The sequence below is a fragment of the Rutidosis leptorrhynchoides genome, chromosome 5, assembly GCF_046630445.1.
Source record: "Rutidosis leptorrhynchoides isolate AG116_Rl617_1_P2 chromosome 5, CSIRO_AGI_Rlap_v1, whole genome shotgun sequence".
NCBI lineage: Eukaryota > Viridiplantae > Streptophyta > Magnoliopsida > Asterales > Asteraceae > Rutidosis > Rutidosis leptorrhynchoides.
The window spans coordinates 216,158,046-216,172,215 of record NC_092337.1 but is presented as its reverse complement, the minus strand read 5'-3'; the positions used below and the strand labels follow the sequence as shown (position 1 = coordinate 216,172,215).

The window sequence follows — 14,170 nt, the reverse complement described above, 5'->3', positions numbered from 1 at the left end:
AATAATATATATAGATGGGTCGATATGATATGTCAAAACCTTGTATACGTGTCCCTACATTTAATGTGCGTAAAAATAAATAACAGAATTTAAATGACGATAAATAAAGTGCGTAAAGTAAATAACAGAAATTAAATGACGATAAATAAAATTGCGATAATTAAATTGCGATAAATAAACTGCGATAAATAAAATGTAATCAGTTATCTAGGAACAGTTAGCTGGAAACAGTTAGCGTGGATTCTTAACAAAATTTCTCATAGTTAATTTGTTTGTTTCTAACAAATTTTATTTTGTCCAATGTTTTCTTCATTATGCCACTTGTTGGATTATGATAAATCAAAATCCAAATATGAAATCAGATGAATATGGTTATTCTGTGGTGAACGGATTTGTATATAGGTGGATGTAAGTAGGATAGTATATGACTGTTGAAATAGATTCGAAGAACGTACAATGTAACTTATTAATGTGAAATTTAAATATTCCTCGGGTATTACCTACCCGTTAAAATATTTTCACCATTAACATTTTGTACAAGAGAATTTTTAATTACAATCTTTATGAAAACATATTTACATATATATTTTCTTCAGATGTATTCATAGATTTAAATGAGTTAATATGACATTAAGCTCATTTGCTTTTCAGTTAGAATTAGAGTACATAATTTTTAAAACATTAGAGATTACTTAATCGTCATGAAGAACGAAGATAATTGATGTAGAACGATACGTAGAACGATGATTATACTCGAGGTACGGAATGAGATGTTAAGGCATGGATTGTTGATGGTACTGGTATTGATGTTGGTGGTACTGTTGGTGCCGGTGACGTTGCTGAAGCTGGTACGTTTTGCACCATATTTTCTAGATTGATTACTCAAGCGCGAAGCTCGTTGACTTCTTCTATTACACCGGGATGATTGTCGGTTGAAACAAGCGGATGAATAAGGTTGGGAATTTTGGGATATCATACAATCATTGCGAGATATCCTGGAATTGAGGGTAAATATGGCGTTTCGGACTGGTTCGCTGATAAGTGCTTCAGGTTCATCGCCAAGACATAAATTCGGTTGGTGAAAAGGATCGCCTTCTTCGCGTCTCCATTGATTAAGTCGACTACGAACCCATCTCCAATTCATCTAGAATAAATGATGGCTAATTGGTTGACTCATTCTGGTTACACTGCTTTCAGAGCTCGAGTGAAAATCCATGTCAGAATAGCTGTCGGAATAACTAGCGGAATAGCTATCGAAATCTGAGGGACTCGAACTGGTTGAGGGATTCATCTCATACAATCAGATGAAGGATTTTTTTTTATAGGAAATAGATTATAGGATGTAGATTAGTACCCTACAATACATAATTTACTTATGCATATATAATACTAAAATTCCATAATTTACGGAGGAATCTACGAAAGTTGTCAGACAAAGTCTACAGTAACAGATATGCTAAGATATGAATTTATCTATACACTGTCTATGCAATAGAGGCAGTAAGACGTGTCTACACTTTAAGGATGATAAGCAATAATTTTTGACACGGAATGATAAGCAAAACTTTTGACATGCAGACACGGTCGAAGTCCAGACTCACTAATGCATCCTTTCGACTTATCAATTAGACACACTAATGCAGACCTGGTTCGCTAAGACCACCGCTCTGATACCAACTGTGAAGACCCGTCCTAATCCATCCGTACGAAGTCCATATCGATTACAAACGATTCACAACAGTTGATTACATCGCGAGGTATTTGACCTCTATATGATACATTTTTACAAACATTGCATTCGTTTTTAAAAGACAAACTTTTGTTACAACGACAGTTGACAGACATGCATATCATTTCATAATATATCCAAATATAATTGACTTAATAATATTCTTGATGAACTCAACGACTCGAATGCAACGTCTTTTGAAATATGTCATGAATGACTCCAAGTAATATCTCTAATATGAGCAAATGCACAGCGGAAGATTTCTTTCATACCTGAGAATAAACATGCTTTCAAGTGTCAACCAAAAGGTTGGTGAGTTCATTAGTTTAACATAAATAATAATTTCCATCATTTTAATAGACCACAAGATTTCATATTTCAATACACATCTCATACATAGAGATAAAAATCATTCATATGGATTGAACACCTGGTAACCGACATTAACAAGATGCATATAAGAATATCCCCATCATTCCGGGATCCTCCTTCGGACATGATATAAATTTCGAAGTACTAAAGCATCCGGTACTTTGGATGGGGCTTGTTGGGCCCGATAGATCTATCTTTAGAGTTCGCGTCAATTAGGGTGTCTGTTCCCTAATTCTTAGATTACCAGACTTAATAAAAAGGGGCATATTCGATTTCGATCATTCAACCATATAATGTAGTTTTGATTACTTGTGTCTATTTCGTAAAAACATTTATAAAAATTGCGCATATATTCTCAGCCCAAAAATGTAATGAGTAAAAAGGGAATGAAACTCACGCATATAATTATTGTAAAACAGTTAATAAAGCATTTGCATGTATTCTCAGTCCCAAAAATGTAAAGAGTAAAAGGGAGCAAATGAAACTCACGCATACAAATATTGTAAAATAGTTAATAAAGCATTTGCATTTATTCTCAGCCCAAAAACGTAAAGAGTAAAAGGGAGCAAATGAAACTCACGCATATAATTATTGTAAAACAGTTAATAAAGCATTTGCATGTATTCTCAGTCCCAAAAATGTAAAGAGTAAAAGGGAGCAAATGAAACTCACGCATACAAATATTGTAAAATAGTTAATAAAGCATTTGCATGTATTCTCAGCCCAAAAACGTAAAGAGTAAAAGGGAGCAAATGAAACTCACGCATATAATTATTGTAAAACAGTTAATAAAGCATTTGCATGTATTCTCAGTCCCAAAAATGTAAAGAGTAAAAAGGAGCAAATGAAACTCACGCATACAAATATTGTAAAATAGTTAATAAAGCATTTGCATGTATTCTCAGCCCAAAAACGTAAAGAGTAAAAGGGAGCAAATGAAACTCACTATACTGTATTTTGTAGTAAAAATACATATGACGTCATTGGACAAGTGCAAGGTTGGCTTCGGATTCACGAACCTATATCATTTATATATATTAACACATATATTTGTAATCGAACAAATTTATTATATCTTAAATTATATAATATATATATTTAATTTGTATGTATCTTTAAAATGATAAATGTTTAATTAGTTATATTAATATTTATATATGATTAAAAATACATCATTTATTATATATGAATATTTATAAAAAAAAATATGTTTATAATATGTAATATTATTATAAGTATAATTTTATATACATAATATTTATTTGTTGTAAAAATAATAATTATAATAATACTGGTAATAAAATAATGATAATAGTAATAATGATAATAATTTTTAATAATAATAATACTTATGTTCATAATAATAATAATAATAATAATAATAGTAATAATAATAATAATAATAATAATAATAATAATAATAATAATAATAATAATAATAATAATAATAATAATAAATATAACTAATAATACTAATAATATTAATGAAAATACTACCTCAATAGAAGTAGCGCTAAAAAAAATATGCCCAAGTCCGGGTTTGAACCCGCGACGTTCCGTGAACCCGAAAACACCACTAACCACTCCGCTGTTGCTACTTTGCTGTCTATCCTCCCAGCTAAAACTATTTACCATTTATTTTCATTTCGGTCCAATAACACAAAATGGGACACGGCCCAACAACAGCCCAATATTAATTACTGAGCCCTTTTAGACTTTAGGATTTCATGGTTGTATTATTTCGTTTGCCAGGGTGTAACCGAATTGCAGAGAACCAAAAAACAAAACGCATGTACTTAAATAATTTCATCATCATATCATCCCTATCACCATCCCCATTATCTTCACCAATCTTATCATCTATTTCATCATGAATCATCATCCCATTTATCCTATCCGAATCATCAACACCTGTGAATTAGTCATCCTTAACACGATCTTACATCATAGAATCATAATTATCATGATCATATTCTTTATATTTCATCTAACTACATTTAGGTTTCAAGCCTAATCATGGAGCTAGTCCAACAACAAGCCCAAGTGCTAAAAAAAAGGCATGCTCGATTATTTAAGTTGATGGCCTGACAAGTAACACCAAAAGCCGCTACCTAAACAAAATTATACGGCTCAAATCATGGGGAAAATTGCTGGCTCGTTAATCCTTCCTCTTAGGATTCGTTATTCTCTAGTGTCCCCACAATAATCACTATCATCCCACTAATATTTTATCATGCATTATATAATATTGATTGTGTGGTCTTGAAATGAATGTGTAGTGAGCTGTAAAGATCCACTATACTCGCACGGTCCAGCCTACTCGATCCAATTTAGAAATAAAATCCACTAACCAAAGTTAATTAATAATTTTGGATTATACAGGAAACGTAATATGTCAATCCACCTAAGTTTATTATCATAAAATATCTTTAACAACTCTAGTGGGGTTATATGTTCATGATTTGTCGGCCACAAACTAAAAAAAACGCATCAATTTTTTTAAAATATAATGTATTGTATAGATGGCGACTTCCATTTTTCTAGTATGTGTTATGTTTGGGTGAACATGCGAGTAATAGCAGTAGTTTTTGGTTGATTGTTTGTGGCGGTTATGGTGATGTTTACGGTGATGATTTGAACGATTTAGTGTGGTGATGATTATATGGTGTACGCAGGTGGTGAAGGTAGTAGTAAACAAAAAGGCGGACAACAGAACAAGTGGGTTCAATAAAACTCAAAGGTGATGGGTTTGGGTTTTATCGATGGTTAAGGAATAATGAAAGTGATGATCCAATAGTAAAACGTAAATGAGGTTCGATAGTGAAGTAGTATTATGATGGGTTCGAGGCTGGTGGGTTTATATGATGCAAGTGGTCGACTTATGTTTAAAACGGAAAAGATATTAAGCAGTAGTTGTGAGAAGTTGTAGGTGGTGGTGGCGTTTGCGATATAAAACAGAAAACAAAGGTGGTGAATTGGTTTAAGGTGATAATTTGGGTCTTGAACATGGTGGTGATGTCGTGGGTTCCCAGGGAACAAAACATGATCGTGTTTATAAACTATGTATATATATGTGTAGATATGTAAAAGATAGAAAAGAGAGGGAGATGTGTGTTCGTAGATGGTGAAGCAAATGAGTTAGTTTTGTGTTTTCCTATCTATGAATATGTAGCTCTTTTATATATATATATATATATATATATATATATATATATATATATATATATATATATATATATATATATATATTAAATATGTAAGCTAAGTACAGTGGGTGGATTGATAGTAACAAGTAACAAACACCAATCTTATTCAATCCTTTATGTTAAATCAATTCACGGGTACTGACTGCAACCAGGAATACATGTAATTTAATAATTAATAATAATGATATAATATAAATTATAATTATAATATAAATTAAAATTTAAGAAACGTGCGATTGACTACCCTAATAGTAACAAGCCATATATCCTACCGACAGTTTTCATGGACCGTGTATTTTGCGAAATTAGTAGCGGATAAAAGTGTTCAGAAAAATCCCATATTTTTAAATTAACTATAATTATTTATCTTGGTCATTATGGTATAAAATTCAATCATTAATTTGATAAATAAAAATTACATCAAACGTCCCTCTCATTTATGAGTAAAATATAAAAAGTCTTAAAATTAAATAATTAGATCCTAAATATACTTTTAATAAACCTATAACTTATATAACTCATTTTCGAATCACCTTTTATTTTAAAATCATATAAGTTCGTTTTTAACTTGATTAATAATCATCAAGATGGTAAACGAGTGCTACAAGCGTTTATTAAATAAATTCTAAATTATATATATTCCATATACTTTTCATATATAGATAGATTTATAGTAATGTCATGTATTATTTTATTTACACAAATAAACTAACTCATATAAGTTATATATATATATATATATATATATATATATATATATATATATATATATATATATATATATATATATATATATATATAATGGTTCGTGAATCGTCGGAAATAGTCGAAGGTCAAATAGATATATGAAACAGTTCAAAATTTTCGAGACTCAACATTACAGACTTTGCTTATCGTATCGAAACCATATAAAGATTAAGTTTAAATTTGGTCGGAAATTTTCGGGTCGTCATAAAATAATCCAGAACAAAGTACAATTAACCCAGAGTAATAAATTAAAATCAAAACGTCAAACATCATGATTGCGGAAGTTTAATAAGCATAATTGTGTTATTTTATATCTCATCGTACTTTTAATTATTGTCATTTTATTATTCGTAATTTTATTTATCGTCATTTATTTATCATTATTTATTTTACGCACTTTAATTATTGTCATTTATCTTTGAGCTTTATTTAAAATCGACAAACCGGTCATTAAACGGTAAAACCCCCCTTTTATAATATTACTACTTATATAATTATATATATTTATACAAATATAGTTGTTAAAAATATAGTACGTAATCACTAGCTCCCCGTGGAATGAACCGGACTTACTAAAAACTACGCTACTCTACGATTAGGTACACTGCCTATAGTGTTGTAGCAAGGTTTAGGTATATTCCATCCGTAAATTAATAATACTTGTGTAATATTTCGTCGTATTTCGTAGTAAACAATATAATCTATTTCGTACTACCCCTCGCACACATCAGTAGCACGCCAAGCTCAACCCGTGAGGATCAGGGAACCTAGATCATCTAGGATTGAACCAACCCTTTCCACAACACCCGAAGTAAGCAGTGACAACGATTCTTCAGCAACTGAATCATCTCCTGAACATTCTCCTAAGAGAACTCGATTTATGCCCGATGGGATGATTCAAACTCCGCCAACTCAACGAGTAACTAGATCTAGGACTTTGACACCTATCGTCCCCCAAATAGTTACTCCAATCGTTGGTGATACGGACCAAGACCTAGAGCCTATTAGGTCACCCTCACCCATTTCCGTATCACATCCAATAATAACAGTAAGCCCTACACTAAATGAAGCGCAAGCTTCGGTAGGCAAGAGCGCTAAATGTACGGATGGTAAAAAGACCAATAAGCCCATCCAATCTAAACAGGACTTAATAATAAATCCTACACAGCAAGATGCTTTGGCATCTAAGGAAGTAAAGTCTTCCTCTACTGTAAAGTCTGCGTTGACTCAATCGATTGAGGAAACTCAATCATTGAAGTCCAGAACGGCCGTAGGGGAGCCGAAAAGTCTTGAAAAGGCACCCTGCGTATCGGCTGAAAATCCTCATGTGCCTCAACGTACAACAGGGTCTCGAGGTCCGGCTTATCTTGATGAGGAAGATCTGCCGCGTCCCATGGAAACGAGTCAACATGACAATCCTTCGGGATATTTATCAGACTTCCAGCAGACTGATCCCTTGGTTCATGAAAGTGATCCATTGGTTCAAACCACTTCTCTTCCGGATTCTGAATCTCAGGGTCTGGAGGAAGAGTCGTTAACTGAAAGAGATGTGTCACCTCATGGTATATCAATGATTTCAGGAGTCGGAGATAGTAATATCTCTGCAAGAACTAAACTGACGAGTAGTTCTACTACTTTATCAGAGTCCCATGAGACTAAAGTCATGGAGGTGGATGCTTCGAAAGAAACTTCGCCGGTGACAACTCCGGTTGTTACCCAACCTCCATCAGAAGGGGATATCACAAATCTAACTAGTAGTATGTACAGCCCCACATATAAGAATAATACCGCATGTTTATCCTTACCTGCCCTCACGACAAATCAAACACTTCCACCAACATCGCCTTCTACAGTTGGTGCTGATGTTGTTCATGGTTACACTGTTGTTTTACCAACTGGGTCACCTTCTCGGATTTCGAATAGATATGGATTAAGATATCTCTCTGATAATGAGGTGGAGGAACTATATCTTGCTGAGTTTGCTAAACGAACTGATCTTGATGAAGTTCGCGAGACTATGATGATTTATCTTGAAAAAGCAAGAGTAGTATATCCTTTATCTCCATGTAAGTCACCTGGACCAATTCACATGCCTGATCATGATGATTTCGATCCCTACAATCTTCATGAGGGGGAGAATAGACAAGGTGGTTATCGGTCCAGTGGTTTTCAAAAATCAACTCATAAAGATGGTTCATCTAGTCAACATAAGGATCACGATGTTGTTGATATATCTGATTCTGAAAGTGATGAAATTGAGGAAATCCAATATGAGAGTTTTCTAGATGAATCGGAAGGTCAGAGAGAGGGTGACTCAGGGATGCTAATGATTATGGATTCAGCTGATCAATCAGAGAATAAGTCAGTTCAAGAGAGCAATCAAAATTCTGATAATATTGAAGATATTTTGAAAGGGTCGTCCAGTGTCGCCAATGAATTCAATGAACATCAATTTGTCAATTTGACATCTCCAACTGATGAATTTGGGATACACTTTGAAAAGGAGATTTTCTCTAATGGCAAGGAAGATACTACGACTCCTCCTGATCTGAATGATCTATTTCAAATTGCAGAGATTGTTCTTGAGCGTAATGCTGATTTCCAACTGAGTGAGGATGAAGAGAAAATGATTCTTCGTTCACATTTCATTGAACAACAAGCTTATAGAATTTATGGTGATTCTGATCTCGTCCTTTCTGCATCAATGAGTGTTCTGGGTGCATGGAAATATCATAAGAATCCGAAATATCTCAAAGCTTATCTGAGTGTTAGCGACAAATTCAAATTGAAGAATGAAGATAAACTTCAAGAACAGCGAAATTCAGAGATCAAAAGCATTAATAAGGTTTTAATGATTAATAAGGATGGAGTAAAGATGCCGATGTTTCAAGTAACAAGAATGGATGATGAGGATTATCAGTTCTCAGAAGCGGATTTTGATAAACTGAAGATGGACGACATTATTTTTCATCTACAATTACTTGATTGACATGAATGAATCTGCAACAACTTATCATGCTACTGCGATGAAGGCAGTCTACAGATTTATTCTTGACTCCATGAGATGGATGTCTGTTCACGACTTTCAGATGGGGTTAGAATCTGGACACAAAAGCTCGGAATCAAACCGCCAAATCAAGTGATTGAAGAGCTAAGATATATGTCCTTACTTGAAGTAAGTGACTGTCCATATGGGTTTATATTTGTCAATTCTCACTATACAAAGGTCTTCATCAGAGTCTCAGATTTCAGAAGATACTCAGACGGAACGTTGATGTATGCCTTCAAATACTTAAGATGGAGACTGATCAATAACTGCTATTCAACTGAAGATAATGAGATTGTCAAATACATTCTCACGAGATTGAAGAGTCGTCTCAAAACAAGAGTGAACATACGAAGATATGAGAATCTTAAAGGATTCAAATCCAAAGTTCACTTCAGAGGAACAAAGTTCCTTTAGATGTTTTAAATAGGATTATATTATAAAGTTCACACTTAACACTAAGGGGGAGATTGTTAGGACTCCGAAGTTATATAGTCCTAATTAGATAGTCATTGCATTGTAAATGAGTTCTAGAAGCTGTGGAATGTAAATCTTATTAATTCTCTCTCATACCGAGTCTCCTTCATCTTTACCGAATCTTATTCTAACTTGTCTTTTCTTCTAATCTCAACATGATCTGACCTATCAAATTTTTATCAGTATTTGTTTTTATTTCCTAAAGTTTGTTGAATATCGACTTTGTTATGGCAAGTGGTGAGAGGCGACCGTTAACTGATGGTGTCGAGTTTATGTGTGATGAGAATGTAGCAACAAATTATGTGTCTATTTCAAAATCTGCTATTTTTGATACTTCATCTTTCGGACAGCTTGCAAAAGACGTAAATCGCGTGACAGTAGAGGTGTTGGCGATGTTTCTAACTCAAATGATATCGTGACCAATGTTATTGTTTGTTCTGGCTTTATAGATATGTTATCACAAACTTACAATTCATTCATGTTCACCAATGTTGGTCTTTCCGATAAGCAGTTAGGTAATAGACGTGCGCTAAAACGTCAAAATCTGTGACAAAAGGTCTCTTATACGCCTGCTGCAGAAGGGTCTCGACAATTGGATGCCTATAGTGAGTCTCTTAAGATATTTATGTTCATTGTTTTGGGATGTTATTTTCTTACTTCTGATAATATTTTTGATTATATGTAGTTAGTGTGGCTGAAAACGAAGACTCCATCGGTAGGTATCAGTCAAGCACATTGTTTTTTGCTAACGTTATGTATTCATCTAATTAAAGGTAAGTTTGTATATATAAATTGTGTGACTTTGAAAGTCCAGTTTACACGTGTCATTCTACATTTTGTTCAGCTATAACTGTGTATGTTTTTCCTTTGTAGGAATTGTTGCTTGAATACTTCAATAAAAAATGAAGCTATTTATAACATTTTTAAAGGAGGATCAACCTTTTGGTTTAAAAACATGTATGAATTTTGTCTCATTACCATAAATTTCTAGAGTATGTATCTGTTTCATATGCTGTTAGATAATAACTTGGAATGGTTAGGTTTTACTATATTTGTTGTGTTAATATGTACTTAAAGCTTCAGTTATGACAAATGTACATTTGGTGCATTTGTTATGTTGAGGTTTTAGTACATTTGTTTTGTAGAGACGTCGATAATAACATTTCAGTACGTTTGTTATGTTGAGGTTTGAGTACCTAACTGTCTCATGTGCCATTCAGTAACAACTTGAAATGGTGATGTTCAAATAAGCCGATAAAAAGGTGAAACTGCAATTTCTTGGTATGTATGTTTATTTTCTTTTTTCCAACTATCTTACTTTACAATACTGGTATATATTTGTGTTTATTGTATTGACAAAGTTATATTATTAACTTGATAATGTTGTTATTAGACATAAAAGCATACTACTATAATGTTTGATGACTGATTAAGTTATCTGTTGGTTAATGAATATTATTATTTATATAATTTTTTTAAATGATGACATATTTTTCTAGGTATTTATCTGATATGATATTATATGATGACTGTCACATTTTTGTGAAGAATAAGATGCGAAGTTACAAGTAGCATACTAAGATGTCAATGACAAGAGTTTAGATTTTGTTTTCACTCAATTTTTACTATTTTAGTTAGGAATGAGATTAGTTTGTATGTATCTCCTTATGTATTATGTTTATTTGTGACTGAACCGCAAAAGAACAGAAAGAAGGAATAACGTACCAGGCCACAATCTCTGATTTAGCACCTTTTGCAATATGTTGTGAATCACCTCTCTTCTCAGCTTTTACACCTTCTGTATCACGTTTTGATTCACTTTTTGCACTGCTATAAATTGATGTATTCGTGTGTCTAAACTTATGTATTCCTATGTAAACTTATGTAAGCTGTTAACTTATGTATTCCTATGCCTAAAACTAAGTAAACTTATGTGAACTTATGTTATAAAATTATCATATGCCCGTATCTTTTCATTATTTCCTAAAAAAAAAAACCGCAGCAACGCGTGGAGGGCCAACCGCTTGTTCGTATCAAAAGTGAAAACACCAAACTAAAATATATTAGTATTGGCACTACAGGTTTGGTTTATTATTAAGTTTGGCCAAATTTGTCTTTCACACTTTGTTTTTTATTCCAGATTTGTTTATGGATTAAATATTACATTTGTCAAATAAATTATGAATTGAAAGATGATTCAGCCGTATAGATCGGTAGTTGTTGACCGAAATGGTCACGTGTTCAAGTCCAGTATACTCTTTTATTTTTTAATTATTACAACAAGCATGAGGCCATCCGCGCATTGCGGCGGAAGTATGTACCTGTTACGTAAGCAAAGCGAGATATATAGCATTGTGATTTGAGATTTATGCTACGACTACTTATGGCTGATGCAGTTAACAAAGTGCTACATTCAATTTAAATAGAATGCAACAACAGTAGGTACAATAGATTGTACTATCTATGTATGTAACTAAGTTTTATGACACTTACCTAGGTATATGTGAGACCAACATGAACTGACAGCGAGGATTGATGGCTTTTCGCTTGCTTCATATCCAGTACCATCGAAATTTTATCGCTTGTTCATTCCACATGATGAGAGAGACAATGTCGTTAGTGCATTTTAAGAGCATTTATACTGGATTATGTTGAATGGAATTCGAAATAGATCTTCAAGCCGAGTAAAATCAGCTATATAACCATACATGTGACTACAAAAGGGAACCTGTGGAAGCAGTACAGATTAATGTTCACCAAATTTAATGCTAAATCTGTATCAAATATATGTGAAATCAGTTTAGATGTAGGAAACATACTTGACGTTGACAATATTGATCACTTGCTTTGTTTTTTGCTCGGTGTTTGCGCTTCCAAATCTTTGAGATTTCCAACGCGCATACTTCAGGAAAAAAACTACCCATACACAAAAAACAAAACGGTAAAGAGGTACAATATATGTACATCAATATACTGTAATATATGTACATCAATATACACAGAGAAGCTTAATTCACCTAAATTGAATAAACAATCTGTTGGAACATTCCACATTGCAGGTAAAAGCCAAAACATTGAAAGTAAAATCCAAACAAACCACATATTAAATCCAATGTAGAAAGAACTTCAACATTCAACTACATATTAAATCCAATGTAGAAAGAACTTCAACATTCAACTGGTTAACGATGTGTCAATATCTAGAGGGTATATGCTGCATACATCATATACCAGGGATGAAGTAACAAATTGATAATGCAAAATATAAGTATCAAATTGTAATGCAAAATATAAGTATCGAACTCAATGACTATAGTGCTAAACAGTAATAGAATTTGAACCCGGCCACAGATGAGGCAGGTATAAAAATTTATTAAATTTTTCGCGAACACTAAAAAAAATCTTATTTTTTGGTAAAAAAAAAATTTTTAGTGTAATTTTTTTTTTAAATCCAACTGGGGCGGGTGCCCCGCCCTGCCTCTTATATATTTCGCCCCTAGTGCTAAAGTCAAACCTGAACCATAACAGTAAGTATGTGCCTCTTTTATGCTGAAGAAAGATTATTAAATAGCCTTGGATTTAGAGAAAATAATTGATAAGTAGAATAATACATAACATATAAAAAATTTAACAAAACATGTAAAATCTTAGTTAAAATATAGGTATACCAGAATATACAAACATAAAAATTTGAGTAACAATTACAGAGAGATATTGTTAAATTAAGTTTCTACCTAAAACTTATGAATTGATAAAACACCAAATCACACACAGCCCGGGGTGTTTATCAGCTAGTATGTCAACAAATATAATTAGATTCTTGATTAAAAATGGCAGCTCGACAAACTTTACATGGCGACAACAACCCATTTTACCCGAACTAAGTATCTCCATCTATTCCAACAAATTAACACTCGATAATTTGGCATATATAGAAGGAACTACAAAAGAACATCACACTAAGATGATGCCAATTTTAATAGTTAAAACTGAACTCATCGTGCTCAAATATGTATATTTGTAACATTATTAAAATCAATACTATAAGCACATTACATAGATAAGGAACTAAAACATACCTTCACATCGTCATCAATTTTGGCAGCTTGAACATAAAGAAAAAAAACACGACGGCGGAGACAACGCCGGTGGTTGTGACGGGGATGGTTGACCGGAGATAGTGATGGCGGAGACAACGATGGTGTTTGTGACGGGGATGGTTGCCCGGAGATGCCTAAAACCGTAAGAAAATGGAGAAGTGGAGATCGAGAATGGCTACAATATGGAGCGAGTGGTACAGAGATTAAGTGGGCAAAGAGTAAGGTTTTGTGAGAATGAATATAAGTATAGAAAATCAAAGAAGAAATCAAGAAATGGTCAGAAGCTTCCAGGGAGGATGGGATAGGAAGGGGTAAATAAATGGAGTTGTGAAAGTACGAAGTTGCCCTTATGTATTAAAATAATTTGGTGAATAGTGAAAACGTATTCTCTATTATAAATATATTCAATAAAAACTATGTTTTAACTATTCATAGCATTATTTTAATACTAAAATCTGATTTTTCAAAATGACCCTTAACTTTGATCAAAATG

General features: G+C 33.0%; 1 long non-coding RNA gene across 2 annotated transcripts in view; it reads right to left on the bottom strand.

The window, feature by feature from the left end:
- LOC139847719 (uncharacterized) overlaps positions 1-13,898 on the bottom strand; it is a 69,059-nt gene extending 55,161 nt beyond the window's left edge. Inside the window, exons 1-4 of one of the 2 annotated variants that reach the window (XR_011759633.1) lie at positions 13,657-13,898; positions 12,397-12,493; positions 12,071-12,305; positions 11,303-11,375 (exon numbers count right to left, since the gene is read on the bottom strand). This is a non-coding gene — a long non-coding RNA (uncharacterized lncRNA). The remainder of the gene's footprint in view (positions 1-11,302; positions 11,376-12,070; positions 12,306-12,396; positions 12,494-13,656) is intronic. The other variant, XR_011759634.1, reaches the window with a different exon arrangement.
- Positions 13,899-14,170: the final 272 nt, after the last annotated feature.